The following is a 19,190-nucleotide window of genomic DNA, read 5'->3' as shown; positions in this document are numbered from 1 at the left end:
ATTTATATATAACCACATACGCTTAATCGGACACGATGGGCGGGATATTTATAAGTACGAATTATTGTTCATTTTACCGGATACGGAACTGGATTAATAGTTAATAGACTTGTTGAAACAGGGGTGAATTACATTCAAGGGTAATTGGTGTAATTGTTAACAAAGTAGTAAAACCTTGGTTTACACGCAGTCAATAACCTGGTGTATTCATTAAACAAAGTATTAAAACCTTGTTACAATTCGAATCCCCAATTAGTTGGAATATTTGACTTCGGGAATAAGAATAATTTGACGAAGGCTTTCGCTCTTTATATTTATGACTGATGGACTATTATGGACAAATCTGTATGGACATATTAAATAATCCAGGACAAAGGACAATTAACCCATGGGCAATAAAACTAAAATCAACACGTCAAACATCATGATTACGGAAGTTTAAATAAGCATAATTCTTTTATTTCATATTTAATTTCCTTTATTTTATATTTAATTGCACTTCTAATTATCGCATATTTATTGTTATTGTATTTAATTGCACTTTTAATTATTGTACTTTTTAATTATCGCAAGTTTATTTTATCGCACTTTTATTATTCGCAATTTCATTATCGTTATTTACTTTACGCTTTAAATTAAGTCTTGTATTTACTATTTTACATTTGGTTTTAACTGCGACTAAAGTTTTAAAATCGACAAACCGGTCATTAAACAGTAAAAACCCCCCTTTATAATAATAATATTACTTATATATATATATATTTATATTTTTATAAAAGTAAACTAATATAGCGTTAAGCTTTGTTTAAAAAGATTTCCTGTGGAACGAACCGGATTTACTAAAAACTACACTACTGTACGATTAGGTACACTGCCTATAAGTGTTGTAGCAAGGTTTAAGTATATCCAATCTCTAAATAAATAAATATCTTGTGTAAAATTGTATCGTATTTAATAGTATTTCCTTGTAAAAATAATAGCTATTTTATATACACCTCGCACGACATCAAGTTATTTTTTTGGCGCCGCTGCCGGGGAACTCTTAAACGCCGGAAGCAACGCTAATATAAAAAAAAAAGATTTTTATTTTACTTTTATTAAAATTCGTTTTTATAAAAGTACGTTTTAAATATTCGAAAACATAAAAAGAAAAAAAAACAAAAATTTATATATTTTTAAGAGTTTGTTAAAAGTTTTATAAGTTTCTTTATTTTTATTTTAAGTTTATAAAAAATATAAGTTTTATTTAAATATCTTTTATTTATATAAAAATAGAAAATAAAAAAAAGAAAAACGCGTCGAGTTTTAAACTGTTCCAGGGTTGAATTTTGGAACCCCGCGACTCGCGGGGTTTGCTGTTTGAAATACCGCAACTCGCGGAGCTTTTCTGACACGCGACAGAACCCTAATTCAGCATTAATTACGGGTATTTATTAATTATTATTATTATTTAACCCTAATTATTATTATTATTATTATAATTAGTTTTATTATTACTTTTACTTTTTATTTAATTTATGTATTTAGTATTAATTAGTTTAATTAATTTATAAAATTAGTAGTTTTAATAAATAAATAATATGAAAATAATATTTTTATAAAAATTGTAATTTTTACAACTTTTTGTATATTTTTATATTTTGTCCCTTTTTAATTGTTTTAGCGTAATATTTGTATTTTTCGCTCATATTTAGTTTTAAACTTAGTTTTTGCCATAGTTATTTTTACTTCTAGATTTTTAGACTTTGCCGTAGAATTCCTTAAGTGCTTTTTCTTTAGACTAAGATTTAGGTGCTTTAGAATTTTGCAACGCCTTTTTAAGTTTTAGTTTCTTTTTAAGTTATTTCCATTTGGGATTTAGTTTTTTCTGTAAGCTTTAATAGTTTTAGACGATTTTTTTTCCTATGTATCAATTATCATTCCAATTAGTAATCTCAATTTTCGATTATAATTTTAAGTTAGTGGTAGTAATAAGGTTAGGTTAGTCAAGTGTTTTTAAGTTTTATAAGTTTCTTTTATTTTTCTGTCACCTTTTATTTTTCAACCATTTTTCTTTTTTGACCTTTTTCCGACGAACTCTTTTTCTTTCTTATTTCTCGCTATTCTAGTTTTAGGACATAGATTTTTATTCTACTTCTTATCTAAATTTCTTAAAATTACGAAAATTTATTTTAAGTGGTTAAATTGATAGACATCAAAATTTTCTGGTTCGTAGTAATAGTTGGATTTGTACGTGGACCGGGTTATTGGAGCCAAACAGTCCTCAATTATATTGAGACCAAACGAATCCTGCCCCTCTGCTGCATCTTTTGGCTATTCGAAACGTGGGCAAAATCAGAAAAGTCTATTGATTGGATAACTTATTATAATTTTTCTTTCCTTTTAAAAACTAATAGGATATTCAGTGAATGCACCGAGCAAGACGTTCACCACCTTTTGTACGTTCACCACCTGTAACTAGATCAAGACATTTAGCAAATATTACTGCCGTTGATTTTTCTTTAGAATCGTCATCCAGTCGACCAAGTACTTCAGTTCAAATTTCCGATAATCCATTTTTTGAACCCGACCTCACAATTGAGAATCCGGAGAATATTCAGGAATGATTCGTAGATCCTGAACCACTAAACTTTCCTCCGGAACCACCAATCATTCAAACAGAGATTGTTGAGGAACGAACCATTAAATCAGAATCCTCTAGTGATTCCGATTCAACAAATTCAATTATGGAGAATCTGAAACCTTTAAGTATGGAAGACCGAATGAGAGCTAAACGCACTGGCCAAGGTCACGCAATTACTCATCCAGACATTAATGCGCCAGATTATGAAATCAAAGGACAAATTCTACACATGGTGACTAATCAATGCCAATTTAGTGGTGCGCCGAAGGAAGATCCAAATGAACATTTACGTACCTTTAATAGGATCTGCACACTATTTAAAATCCGAGAAGTGGAGGATGAACAGATATATCTCATGTTATTTCCCTGGACTTTAAAGGGAGAAGCCAAAGATTGGTTGGAATCGTTACCTGAAGGGGCGATTGATACATGGGATGTTTTAGTTGACAAATTTCTTAAACAATTCTTTCCGGCATCTAAAGCCGTAAGACTTCAAGCAGAAATTGTTACGTTCACACAGAAACCAAATGAAACTCTATATGAGGCGTGGACAAGATATGGAAAGTTGTTAAGAGGATGTCCGCAACATGGTTTAGACACCTGTCAAATAGTACAAATATTCTACCAAGGATGCGACATCACTACAAGGAAAGACATAGATATAGCAGCTGGTGGTTCTATTATGAAGAAAACCGAAACTGATGCTTACAAAATTATTGATAACACTGCTTCCCACTCACATGAGTGGCACCAAGAAAAAGACATCGTTAGATCATCTAACGCAGCTAGAGCCGATTCTAGCCATGACTTAGATTCCATTTCTGCAAAGATAGATACTGTGGAGAGACGAATGGAAAAGTTGACTAAAGATATTCACTCAATACGAATTAGTTGTGAGCAGTGTGGAGGACCACATTTGACAAAAGATTGTCTCAGTATTGAATTAACAATGGAACAAAGAGAGAATATTTCATACATAAACCAAAGGCCTGGAAATAATTATCAGAATAATTATCAACCGCCAAGACCGATTTACAATCAAAACCAGAATTATAACCGAAATATTCCATACAACAACTAACAAGGTCCTAGCAATCAACAAGTATCCAATAATACTTACAATCAGCAAAGACCTCATTTTCAAAACAAACCACCACAACAAACCGATGATAAAAAGCCGAATTTAGAAGATATGATGACGAAGCTAGTTGAAACTCAAACGCAGTTTTTCACATCTCAAAAACAAACCAATGAACAAAATGCTCAAGCATTTAGAAATCAACAAGCTTCTATTCAAAATCTGGAACAAGAAGTAAGTAACCTAGCAAGGTTAATAGGTGAAAGAAAACCGGGAAGTCTACCTAGTGATACAAATGCTAACCCCCGGAATGAAACAGCTAAAGCCATTACCACAAAAAGTGGTACAACACTTAAACCACCTGAAATACCTGTAACTTCTGATGAAGCTATTCCTACTCCACAAGAACCACAACCTGATCAAGATAAGGAAAAAGAACCGGTAGTTGAAAAGGTTAATGAAGATAACATAGTTAAGGCTAAACCTTATGTTAAACCATACCAACCACCACTTCCTTACCCGAGTAAAATGAAGAAAGAGAAACTTGAAGCCGAGCAATCTAAATTCTTGGATATGTTTAAACAGATAAATGTAAATCTTTCTTTTATTGATGTGATTTCAGGAATGCCTAGATATGCTAAATTCTTGAAAGATCTAATCTCAAATAAAAAGAAAATGGAAGAACTCTCGGCTGTTACTATGAATGCTAATTGTTCAGCAGTGCTGTTGAATAAGATACCAGAAAAACTATCTGATCCAGGAAGTTTCACAATTCCATGTTTTCTGGGTAGTCTTAGTTCAATAGAAGCATTGGCAGACTTAGGTGCTAGTATAAATCTAATGCCGTATTCACTATACGCTAAACTAGACCTTGGAGAATTGAAACCAACCAGAATAAGCATACAACTAGCCGATAGATCAATAAAATATCCTAGAGGGATAATGGAGAACATGCTAGTTAAAGTTGGTACTTTAGTATTTCCAGTAGATTTTGTTGTTTTGGACATGGAAGAAGATTCTCAAGTTCCTCTCATATTAGGAAGACCATTCTTAAACACGGCTAAAGCAATGATAGACGTGTTCGGTAAGAAACTGACCCTAAGTATAGAGGATGAGAGTGTTACCTTTTCAGTTGATAAAGCAATGCAACAACCACAATCTGCAGATGATACATGTTATTATATTCAAACTATAGATGCACATGCAGAATTATTAGAAGAATTTCCAGAATTACAAGGAACAGGAGAATGTTCTTTAGGAGAAGGTAATGAACCAATTGATGAAGCTGAAATGTTAGCTACACTTATAGCTAATGGATATGAACCAACAACAGAAGAAATTCAAATGCTAAAAGAAGAAGACAGATATCGATATAAATCATCGATAGAAGAACCACCGAAATTAGAGTTAAAGCCACTTCCAAACCATTTGGAATACGCTTATTTACATGGTGAATCTGAATTACCTGTAATAATATCGTCTTCTCTTACTGAAAATGAGAAATCACAACTCATTTCTGTGTTGAAAGCTCATAAACCAGCCATTGCATGGAAGATTCATGATATTAAAGGAATAAGTCCTTCGTATTGCACACATAAAATCCTCATGGAAGAAGGTCATAAAACGTATGTGCAACACCAAGAAGACTAAATCCTAATATGCAAGATGTAGTTAAGAAAGAGATTATTAAACTGCTAGACGCAGGTCTAATTTATCCAATCTCTGATAGTCCATGGGTAAGCCCAGTTCAATGCGTACCAAAGAAGGGTGGCATGACTGTCATTACAAATGAGAAAAATGAGCTTATTCCTACTAGGACTGTAACAGGATGGCGTGTATGTATTGATTATAGAAAATTAAATGACGCCACCAGAAAAGATCATGTTCCCTTACCTTTCATAGATCAAATGTTGGAAAGATTAGCCGGAAATAGTTACTATTGTTTTCTAGATGGATTTTCCGGATATTTTCAAATTCCAATAGCACCCGAGGACCAAGAGAAAACCACATTCACGTGCCCTTATGGTACTTTTGCTTACAAACGCATGCCATTTGGACTTTGCAACGCCCCTGCAACCTTTCAAAGGTGTATGATGGCGATTTTTTATGACATGATAGAAGAATGCATGGAAGTATTCATGGATGACTTTTCAGTCTTCGGTGATACATTTGAATCATGTCTAGTTAATCTGGAACGAATGCTTATTAGATGCGAACAATCAAATCTAGTACTTAATTGGGAGAAATGCCATTTCATGGTTAAAGAAGGCATCGTTCTTGGACATAAAATTTCAAAAGAAGGAATTGAAGTGGATAAAGCTAAAGTAGATGTAATTGCTAAACTTCCACATCCTACCAATGTTAGAGGAGTTAGGAGTTTTCTAGGGCATGCCGGTTTTTACCGACGTTTCATAAAAGATTTTTCTAAAATTGCCACTCCTATGAATAAACTCCTAGAAAAGGATGCTCCATTCATCTTTTCAGATGAGTGTATCAAATCTTTTAATATTCTTAAAGAGAAACTCACTAATGCACCGATCATGATAACACCAAATTGGAATCTACCATTTGAACTAATGTGCGATGCAAGTGATTTTGCAATGGGAGCCGTTTTAGGACAAAGGACTGAAAAACGATTTCAACCTATATATTATGCTAGTAAGACGTTACAAGGAGCACATACGAACTATACAACTACTGAAAAAGAACTCCTTGCTATTGTCTTTGCTTTTGACAAATTTCGATCATATCTCGTTCTAGCAAAAACGGTGGTCTATACCGACCATTCTGCTCTTAGATACCTATTTTCAAAACAAGATGCTAAACCAAGATTAATCCGTTGGATCTTACTCTTACAAGAGTTTGATATTGAAATCCGAGATAAAAGAGGAGCAGAAAATCTCGCCGCCGATCATCTTTCTCGTCTTGAAAATCCCGAATTAGAAGTTCTAAATGAATCTGCCATACAAGACAACTTTCCTGATGAATATCTATTGAAGATAGATTATAATGAAATTCCATGGTTTGCAGACTATGCAAACTACTTAGTTTGTGGATTCCTTGAAAAAGGATTATCGTACCAAAGACGAAAGAAATTCTTCAGTGATATAAAACACTATTTCTGGGAAGATCCACATCTATTTAAAAGTTGTCCCGATGGAATAATATGCCGATGTGTATTTGGAGATGAACCTATTAAAATATTAAACCATTGTCACACAGGACCAACAGGAGGGCATTATCGGCCTCAACTAACAGCAAGAAAAGTTTATGATGCTGGATTCTATTGGCCTACCATTTACAAAGACGCACACCTTCTTTGCAAATCCTGTGATGCATGTCAAAGGGCCGGAAAAATAAGTCAACGTGATGAAATGCCAAAAAATATCATCCAAGTATGTGAAGTATTTGACATTTGGGGTATTGACTTTATGGGTCCATTTCCAAAATCTCATAATAATCTCTACATTCTCGTTGCCATTGATTATGTATCTAAATGGGCGGAAGCACAAGCTCTCCCAACTAACGATGCACGAGTTGTAGTTAACTTTTTAAAACGTCTTTTTGCAAGGTTCGGAACACCGAAAGCTTTAATAAGTGATCGGGGTACTCATTTTTGTAATAATCAACTTGAGAAAGTTCTTAAAAGATATGGAGTAACTCATAAAATCTCCACCGCATATCATCCACAAACAAGTGGACAAGTTGAAAATACCAACCGAGCTTTAAAACGTATTCTAGAGAAAACCGTAGGATCAAATCCGAAGGAATGGTCCATTAAATTGGAGGATGCACTCTGGGCTTTTAGAACAGCCTACAAAACTCCAATTGGTACCACACCTTTTAAACTCGTTTACGGAAAAGCATGTCATCTTCCAGTAGAAATTGAACACAAAGCATTTTGGGCTTTGAAGACATGTAATCTTGATTTACATGAAGCCGGACGTCTACGGTTAAGTCAACTAAACGAATTAGAAGAATTAAGACATGAAGCATACGAAAATTCGTTAATCTATAAAGAAAGAATGAAGAAATGGCATGATAAAAGAATCAGAAGTTCAAAAGAATTTAAAGAAGGAGATAGAGTTCTTCTTTTCAATTCACGATTCAAGCTATTTCCTGGAAAATTGAAATCAAGATGGTCTGGACCATTCATAGTTAAAAGAGTTTTCCCATACAGAACGATAGAATTAATAAATTCAAATGGGATTGAATTTAAAGTTAATGGTCACAGAGTTAAACATTACATACATGGTCCGATGGAAGTTGACAATGAAGTTAATCACAATTTCGACACCACAGCTAACTAAGTGTGGGGAGAATCAAGTCTTTAAAGGATAATATGTATTTCTGTTAGAGTTAGATTGTCTGTTTTCGTGTAGTTCTCGAAAATGGAACCCGAATGGTCTTTCCCTAGCAGACCCTAAAGAACTAGTCTTCTCCCCCCATTCTGAATTTTTATTTTTTTTAGGTTTTTACAAAATGAAGACTGCCTGTGAACTAAACCATGGTCTAATGCTACACGCTTTGATCACTAAACGTAATAATGACATACTTCCGAGTGAATTAGTATCAGTAATCAGAGAAAGAATGGACGGAGTTAGAAAAGAATCCAGATGCGAAGATAATAAGTTACAATTTGGTAAAGGAAAATCAAAATCCGCAGCGAAAAGAAGAGCACGACACCTAGAAAGATGTCACAAATGCGGAAAATGGTCACATGGAGGTAAATGTTCAAATAATCAAACCTATTCAAACACCGAATTTGTTACTCTATGCAGAGACGGACCATTCATATGTTTAGAAGAAAAGACACTGAATGCTCGAGGTTACGCCTATGTAGCCATGGAAAACCAATTAAACCGACTATCATATGAATGGGATAGATCATATAACTAAGAATACTATCTCACAGGTAAGTCTGTACAGTTTTTATTTTATTTTTTTTATTTATTTTTAACCTTTTGATAATAAACGCTAATTTGTTCGCTATAAAGTATTAAATTGGTATTGAATAAAATTAGGTTTGGCGACCGAAATTATTAATATCATTCAAAAATTTATTACATCACTGCAAAATTTAACGTTTATTCTTAAGGTATAAATATCTTTAATCAATCAACCCAAAATATTTCAAAAATTCGTCATGAGTTAAATTAGGTTTTGGAACCGAAATTACTTTACCAAAAAGAGGGGCGCATATTTTTGATAATATTTGATTGATAAAAGTGGGATAAAAAGCCAAAAAGATATTTAATTTTATTTTTACCATGTTTTTAAAATTAATATATAAATTTTAAATTAATATTGTAAACTTTGTAAAAACAATATTTTTAAAATTGTAAATATTTGAAAAATTAATATAAGTTTGGTTTGAATTTATAATATGAATTTTTAAATTAAGTTTGGTGTGAATTTTTAATTTTTAAAAAATGAATTTTTAATTTTATGCATTTCAAATTTTAAGTTTGGTGTGAATTTTTAATATTAATTTTGAATTTTATATTTAAATTGTGTGAATTGAAAAACAAAAATTTACTTTATCTCATTAAGTTAAAAATATGATTTTTAAAATTCGTCGTAAGTTGAAGACTAGGTCTTTGAACCGAAATTGCTTTACCCGAGGGAGGGACGAGAACTTTTATTATCATTATTTTTAATCTTATTGAATTAAAGTATGCCAAAAACATTAAAAAACCCAAAAATCTTAGCTTTTAAAACAATCGCTACAAAAAGACAAATTTTAAAATTTTGTCGAAGGACGGACTAGGACATCGATCCGAAACGACCTCGTCCTAAATAACAAGGGAAACAAAATTTTAAAATTAATTACTTAATTGTTTTAATTAGTATAAGTTTTTATTAAAAAAAAAAATACCAAACTCCGCGACTCGCGGAGTTTGAAGGGGAAATCTCCGCGACTCGCGGAGGGACCAAAACCCAGAAAAAAAATAAAACGTAAAAAAACAGATCAGTTCACTCCCCACAAAAATACACTGCGAAGAACACAGCGAAAAAACTCCGAAAATACACGCAAAAACACCCCCAAAATCACAATTTTTAACCGTTAATCATCAAATCTTTTACTAAAATCATGTTGAGAAGGATGCTATCTAGGAATTACTCAAGAAAAACGGTAAATTTCTACACCTAAACACCATTTAATCCGAAAATTAGTGTTCTTGAGCAATTTTTCCCCAATTTGATTTTGATGCTTTTTAGTGTAATTATGCTTAAATTATTTATGTATTATGCTTGTATAACCTAGATTGATGCTATTTAACATGATTAGAAGCATTAAACTTCAAATTTTGAGTAATCTAGGGTTTGTGTTCTTGAGCAAATTTGGGGCTTTTTGATATAAACAGGTTATGGCCGACTTTTGTCATGAATTGTTGCTAAATTAAGTAGTGTAACATGTTTAGGTAGTTAAATGATCCAAACTTTGAGCCTAAATATGATTTTGAGAATTAAAGTGGACTTTTTCAAGTCTAAAAATTCATGAACTTGATTTTTGAAAGATAATGCCATTTGAAACTTGTTTAATTGCTAGTAATGATTATTTTGACATGTTATTTGAGTTAAATGCTTATGAACTTGGCGAACATTTTCGTATATGCTTATTTGAAAAAGTGTAGATTTGATAAAAATGTGAAAATAAGCTTAAGTTTGATATAAATTGATCATGTCATTGTAATTATTTTGATTGATGATTTTGCTGACACTAATGCATATTTGGATGCACAATAATCGTGTTTGATGTGTTTTGCAGACTGAAAGGGGTGAATCTTCATCCCAAGCTCGCAATGCTCCTGCTGAGAATGCGGAACAACAGGAGGTGGATAACTACTACAAGCAGGATATACCTCATCCAGTCATGACATTTTCTGATATGCACTTGAAAGATTTGCATCCGAACCTGAGATTTGACAGACTTTGGATAGATTATCCAAAGTATCAAAGGGGGTTGCATACGCTTCATTCTAAAGTTATTGAGGTACCTAGGGTCATAGAATGGGGACCCTTAGAAGCTGTAGAATTGGCCGGGCCAATTAGGGAATTACTTGTACAGAGGTATAGTAATTCTACTTTTAATGACTGGGTACGTTTATTCACCATGCGTAGACCTGTATATAAAGTATGGTGTGAAGAATTGTTGTGTAGTATAGAGTTGAATGATCGGGTAGCTAGTTTAACCGATCGTTCTTTTATTAGATTTTTGTTAGGCGGTTCGATGCGCCACATGTCTTTACTAGACATGGCTCAGGATTTACCTATATATACGCCTGAGGAGTTAGCATCTGCCGATTGTAGAGGGTTGATACTAAATGGTAGAAAGATAGATGAAAATTTTGATACACACGGTGTGTGGAGTCAAATGACAAGCCATCACCATTTCAAAGGGGGAAATTACTCTTATTTGGATATAGATAGAGCTGAATTAAGAGTAATTCATAGGTTTTTAGCTAATTCGATTACACAAAGGGGTAAGAACAAGGAAAAGGTAAATGAACAGGATTTGTTTTACCATATGTGTATTCGAGACCCACAAAGCGCTGTAAGTATACCGTATTGTGTGGGTTATTATTTATCAGCTATGGTTAGGGGGATGAGACCGCATAGCATAATAGGAGGTGGTATTTTTATTACTTTGATTGCTGAATATCTCGGTGTGGATATAAGTCGGGGGGATTATTAGTAGAAGAACCAGAACCCCGCGATACAATAGGTTTAAATGTATACCATGGTGCGAAAGTTTTGAAGAGGCGAAATAACGCCGCAGTACCATACCATGGTAGACATCCACATGTTGAGAGAAACCAACAGCAAGGTAATGTAGGAGGGGGAAATGAGATGCAAGAAATGCAAAGGTTTATAGCTTCACAGGAGTACGAAAATGCTAGACAGAGAGCATTTGAAGATTGGCAAGTTCATCAAAACCAAATCATAGCTCATTGCCAACATATAGGTAGAAACTATATTCCTACACCGAAACCCATCTTCCCTCCCTGGTCTATAGAGATGCAGCCACCGTATCCTACGTATAACCCTGCCGAAGCATTCTATAGCACCTATGGTTATGCTTGGAACCCCTATTGGTACCAGTATCATCCCTAGTCTACTTAGTTTTATTTATTTTTTAATTTGTAATATTGATACGTTTAATACTTATGTTAATATTGCAATAGTTTTTATAATGTTCTAACTTTTATTCTTAGATTTTAATAATTTTTGAATGTGGGGTAATATACCAAACTTCAAAAATATGTATATATGTTTGCAGTTTATCTTATGCATACAACAGGGTAAAACAACGCATTTTCAAAGACTGGCATTAAGTTCAGCAAAAGCAACTAATTTTGACGACAAGATGCAAAATATATGTGAAATAACAACAAGACGGAATGAACAAATGATGTGCACCATTTATCAAATGATGTGCACCATTTATCATTCAGCAAACAAACGCCAATATATTTGGAAACTTTGGTTATAATTTAATCATTTTCACACAAATCACCCTCAATAATTTAAATTGTTACTGATTTCTTGCAAATGAGGGCATTGCAAGATCTTAAGTGTGGGAAGGGGTTAAATTCTTTCGGATTTTAAAATTTTTAGCTTAAACACTTGGTTACCATTAAAAATACTAGTAAAGCAGTAGTTGTATTAGAATCTAGTGCTCTCTGATAATAAAGAACAGCCCTAGTCTTATATACTGACTACCCAATTCTAGTAAAATTTTTTAAAATTTTCAATTAAATGAACTCAAAATCATGTTTATACATATTTATGAACGATAAAACTAGGTTTTAACACCGAAATTATTGTTACCTCAGAAAGGACATAAATTGAGAAACAAACAAAAATGTTAAGTTTCATTTAAAATGGAATAGAGGACGATAAAAAGGAAAATAAAAGCCAAGTGTGGGAAAATTTACCAAGTTATCTTAAACATATGTCACATATATCTGTAACAAATAACTGAAAATACTTTTGCTTTGGACTAACCTAAACTGTTTTATCTGATTTACTGTAAGAAAGATGGATCTACACGATGAATCAATTCCATCATTAAAAGGAAGTAAAGTCTTCCGAAAAAGACACGCGCTTCTTGATTTAGGTCAAGAAGTTGTCGTCCAGACCAGCTGTAGGTTGACGAAAAATCTAGAAAAGTCATCACTAAAATCAGCAGGAAATCCATGGACCTCAGCATTAAACAGGGTCGCCAAGTGGTCAGATTTATCCTAACCATGAGAAGGATTTATCTCGTACAATGGGGGGGCACCATGCAAATTAGCTGGATAAGACTAATGAATCAGATCCCCAGAAAGGATAATCTCCTTAAAGATTAAAAATCAGCTTTTAAGCCTGATATTACTCAATCCTAGAGATTGACCTAAAAGATTGAGAATTCAAACTCATGGAATTCAATGATATCTAAACTCGAGCTTGAACGAGAAAATATTTTGATCAAAAATATAAACCGATTTGTTTTCTAAAAACCCATTTTCAATGCGTTCATTACCATTGAACGTAAAATCCTAGGAATTCACCTGGAATTCATTAGGTCACCTGAACCAAATCGGGTGTCAACCGTAAGAACGGTGGTTGCATAGTGGTCAAAGACAGGACCTTGTGCCAGACTGAAAAATTATAAGGGTGAGCTTTACTATTGCTCCTACAAAGGATAGTAATTGCGTCCGACACGTTATAGACCATAATTAAAAGAATGTCATGGGACATTGCCTTAACAGTTTCTTGTTCATCGCTTTCCTTTACAACCGGACGGTAGTTTGCCGAAAGATAATATACGGGACAAGTAAACTGGATGTGTTGCTTTCCTAATACAAGGTTAGCAAGTGGGCAACACAAAACCACAAGTGTTGAGCTAAAATTTTCAAATCTGAAACCCACACAAACCCACAAAAATATTTTGCAAACACCGGTAAAGGGTTATTCCGGAAAACTTACCTAGGGTAAAAACTAGATTTAATTTTCAAAAGATCAAATGTTTTCATAAAGATCCAATTTCCTTAATGGATCTAAATTTTTATAGTCATGTGGGACTGTAAACCATATCGTTACTACCATTGTTTATACCGCCGTATAGAAATCACTGATGTACAAAGTGTAAAGAATAAAGAAGTGATTCTAGTATTTCAAGACGATATTGCTTGAGGACAAGCAACACTTAAGTGTGGGAATATTTGATAATGCTAAAAACGAACATATATTTCATAGCATTATTCCTCAAGAAAGACAAGCTTTTAGTTGCAATTGTTCTATTTAAAAGTGATATTCGTTTATATAATAAAAGGTGAAGACAAAAGACAGATTCAACGAATTGAAGATGCAAACGACCAAAAAGCTCAAAAGTACAAAATACAATCAAAGAGGTTCCAATTATTGATAAGAAACGTCTCGAAATTACAAGAGTACAAGATTCAAAACGCAAAGTACAAGATATTAAATTGTACGCAAGGACGTTCGAAAATCCGGAACCGGGACCAGAGTCAACTCTTAACGCTCAACGCAACGGACTAAAAATTACAAGTTAACTATGTATATAAATATAATATAATATATAATTAATTATATTAATTATATATATATTATATATATATATATATATTATAAACCGTCGGCAAGAAAGACTCCAAAAGGGACTGAGCTGTAATTTCAATCTCCGCGACTCGCGGAGTTTGAAGGCAAAAATGCCGCGAGTCGCGGAACCCCAATTTCTGAAACTCCCTATAAAGCTCGCGCATTCTGATCGTAAAAATTCACCAAAAATCCATCCATCTCTCTATCTATATCGTAATATTTATATTTATTTATAATTTTAATTTTAATTTTAATTATAATTCTAATAATAAGGGTACGTTAGCGAATGTTGTAAGGGTGTAAGTCGAAATTCTGTCCGTGTAACGCTACACTATTTTTAATCATTGTAAGTTATGTTCAACCTTTTTAATTTAATGTCTCGTAGCTAAGTTATTATTATGCTTATTTAATCCGAAGTAATCATGATGTTGGGCTAATCACTAAAATTGGATAATTGGGCTTTGTACCATAATTGGGGTTTGGACAAAAGAACGACACTTGTGGAAATTAGACTATGGGCTATTAATGGGTTTTATATTAACTAAACAATACCTTGTTAATTTAATATACAAACTTATAATTCGACGTATTTATATATAACCACATACGCTTAATCGGACACGATGGGCGGGATATTTATAAGTACGAATTATTGTTCATTTTACCGGATACAGAACTGGATTAATAGTTAATAGACTTGTTGAAACAGGGGTGAATTACATTCAAGGGTAATTGGTGTAATTGTTAACAAAGTAGTAAAACCTTGGTTTACACGCAGTCGATAACCTGGTGTATTCATTAAACAAAGTATTAAAACCTTGTTACAATTCGAATCCCCAATTAGTTGGAATATTTGACTTCGGGAATAAGAATAATTTGACGAAGGCTTTCGCTCTTTATATTTATGACTGATGGACTATTATGGACAAATCCGTATGGACATATTAAATAATCCAGGACAAAGGACAATTAACCCATGGGCAATAAAACTAAAATCAACACGTCAAACATCATGATTACGGAAGTTTAAATAAGCATAATTCTTTTATTTCATATTTAATTTCCTTTATTTTATATTTAATTGCACTTCTAATTATCGCATATTTATTGTTATTGTATTTAATTGCACTTTTAATTATTGTACTTTTTAATTATCGCAAGTTTATTTTATCGCACTTTTATTATTCGCAATTTCATTATCGTTATTTACTTTACGCTTTAAATTAAGTCTTGTATTTACTATTTTACATTTGGTTTTAACTGCGACTAAAGTTTTAAAATCGACAAACCGGTCATTAAACGGTAAAAACCCCCTTTATAATAATAATATTACTTATATATATATATTTATATTTTTATAAAAGTAAACTAATATAGCGTTAAGCTTTGTTTAAAAAGATTCCCTGTGGAACGAACCGGACTTACTAAAAACTACACTACTGTACGATTAGGTACACTGCCTATAAGTGTTGTAGCAAGGTTTAAGTATATCTAATCTCTAAATAAATAAATATCTTGTGTAAAATTGTATCGTATTTAATAGTATTTCCTTGTAAAAATAATAGCTATTTTATATACACCTCGCGTAACACCAGTATTTTAGCCCAACATCATGATTACTTCGTCTTAAATAAGCATAATAATAACTTAAATACGAAACATTAATTTAAAAAGGAGAACATAGCTTACATTGATTATTTATCGCGTAGTGTTACACGGATAGAGCTCCGACTTTAAAACCCGTAAAATAACCTTTGCATAACCCAAAACTAATCTAATATAAAACTACACTATACTATATATAATATATATATATATATATATATATATATATATATATATATATATATATATTTATTATTATTACAGAGGAGTATTATTATTATTATATGTTTTGAACTCGGCAGAAGCTCGTTGCATTTATAGGACATTTCTGATTTTGGCTGCTCCGCGAGTGCGGAGGTTCTATGCTTTAAAGCTCCGCGAGTGCGAAGGTCAGGAATCCAGCTCACATTTTTTTGGCCATTTGCTTGTCGACATTATATTTAAATATATATAATATATAAATAATTTATATAATTATTTAAATATTATATTATATTCTTGTGCATAGTTGACTCATAATTTTTAGTCCGTTGCGTCGGGCATTGATAGTTAGCTCGGGTCCCGGTTCCGGATTTTCGAACGTCCTTTCGTATAATTTAATATCTTGTACTTTCCGTTCCGCAACTTGTATTCTTGTCATTTTTAGACGTTTCTTATCAATAAATTGAACCACTTGGATTGTATCTTGTACATTTGAGCTTTTTGATCATTTGCGTCTTCAAATTGTCGTTTTCGCCTTTTATCTTCGCACTTATTTAATATAAACGATTACAATTTACAATAGGACAATTACAACTAAATAATTTACATATTGGGAGGATATTGCTACTAAATATATGTTCATTTGGAGCACTATCAAATATCCCCACACTTGAGCGTTGCTTGTCCTCAAGCATTACAGAACTTGAAATTAAATCACACGAATCACTTCTTTATTCTTCACACTTTATACTTCAGTGATTTTGATACGGCGGTATAAACAATGATAGTAACGGTGTGGTTTACAGTCCCACATGACTATAAAAATTTAGATCCTTAAGGAAATTGGATCTTTATGAAAACATTTGATCTTTTGAAAATTCAATCTAGCTTTTACCCTAGATAAGTTTTCCGGAATAACCCTTCACCGGTGTTTTCAAAATATTTTTGTGGGTTTCAGATTTGAAAATTTTAGCTCAACACTTGCGGTTTTGTGTTACCCACTTGCTAACCTTGTATTTAGGAAAGCAACACGTCCAGTTTACTTGTCCCGTATATTACCTTTCGGCAAACTACCGTCCGGTTGTAAAGGAAAGCGATGAACAAGCAACTGTTAAGGCAATGTCTAATGACATGCATTTGATAATGGTCCAAAAACGTGTCAGATGCTATTACTATCCTTTGTAGGGGAAATAGTAAAGATCATCCTATGATTTTTTCGGTCTGGCACAAGGTCCTGTCTTCGACCATGCTATGCAACCACCTTTCTTACGGTTGACACCCGATTTGGTTCAGATGACCTAATGAATTCCAGGTGAATTCCTAGGATTTTACGTTCAATGGTAATGAACGCATTGAAAATGGGTTTTCAGAAAACAAATCGGTTTATAATTTGATCAAAATATTTTCTCGTTCAAGCTCGAGTTTAGATATCAATGAATTCCATGAGTTTGTAATTCTCAATCTTTAAGGTCAATCTCAAGGATTGAGTAATATCAGTCTTAAAAGCTGATTTTTAATCTTTTAAGGAGATTATCCTTTCTGGGGGTCTGATTCATTAGTCTTATCAAGCTAATTTGCACGGCGCCCTCCCCATTTTACAAGACAGATCCTCTCATGGTTAGGATAAGTCTGACCACATGGCGACCCTGTTTGATGCTGAGGTCCGTGGATTTCCAGTCAATTTTAGAGATGACTTTTCTAGATTTTTCGTCAACCTACAGCTGGTATGGACGACAACTTCTTGACCTAAATCAAGAAGCGCGTGTCTTTTTCGGAATACTTTACTTCCTTGTAATGATGGAATTGATTCATCGTGTAGATCCATCTATTCTTTCAAAAGTATTACAATAAATCGGGTAAAACGGTTAATTTAGTCCAAAACAGAAGCACCTGCAATAACTTTACATAAACATATGATAGATAGTTTTTAATTGAATAACTTGGTACATTCTCCCCACACTTGGCTTTTATCATGCGTCTTTTTATATTTAATAAATAAATTCAAACGTTTTAGTTGTTTCTCAATTTATGTCCTTTCAGAGGTAACAATAATTTCGGCATTAACACCTAGTTTTATCGTTCATAAATATGTATAAACATGATTTTGAATTCATTTATTTGAAAATTTTTAAAATTTTCACAAAATTTGGCAAATAAACCAAGTGCAAACCCGAGAGAATTTATAACCCTTCCCCACACTTGAGATCATGCAATGCCCTCATTTGCATGAAATCGGACTATAATTATAAATTCACGAGGGTGATAAGTGTAGAAAAGTGATTAAAAATACCCAGTTTGTAATTTCATAGCTCGTCGAATGATAGATGGCGCGCCTCATCGTTCATTCCTTCTTGTTTTATCACACATGTTTTTCTTCAAAAACGGTTGCTTTTCTGAACTGTTTGCTAATTTTTGAAAATGCGTCTTTTACCCTAATCGTGCATTTTTATTAACGAGTTATGCACTAACCCGAACCCCTAATTTAATGTTAAGTGGGGTTAGACTTCCCCACACTTAGCTGACGACATGTGAAGTCGGTAGAATAAGTTCCACGAATTAAAATTGTGAGCCACTTATTTACATTTCGGGTGATGTATAATATATCAATGGGTTTAATGTTTAGAACCACCCGATCGTCACTACTTAATTCTTTTTTAAGTGTAGCTTTTAGTAAATGGATATGTCTCTTTTCTGGTTCTTGATCAAATGGATCGTTATACACCAACATACATATTTCTATAGGGTGGACAATTCCTAACATTTCCTTCCGTTTATTCTCTGGATCAAAGTTTTCACCTCTATTACCCAATTGGGTGAAATCCGAGGTGTCATTATCTATTACAGCTCGTAGTTCATCTTCGGTAGATGACTCGTCTATTGAGAATATTGGGTTGGAAGGTTGTGGAATGGTGAATTTCGGGATCGAAGCAAATTCTTCTTCATTAATGGTACTTATCGGTCCCACCATTTTGGTCTCGGGGGTAAAATTTTCAACGTTATCGTTTTTCCAAGAGTACCAATTTGTCACCCTTACTTTTTCTTCTTCATCCATTGATGGATCGTTGATTTCGTCGG

This window comes from Rutidosis leptorrhynchoides, chromosome 1, assembly GCF_046630445.1.
Source record: "Rutidosis leptorrhynchoides isolate AG116_Rl617_1_P2 chromosome 1, CSIRO_AGI_Rlap_v1, whole genome shotgun sequence".
In the NCBI taxonomy this organism is placed as follows: Eukaryota; Viridiplantae; Streptophyta; class Magnoliopsida; order Asterales; family Asteraceae; genus Rutidosis; species Rutidosis leptorrhynchoides.
This window is presented reverse-complemented; position numbering follows the sequence as displayed.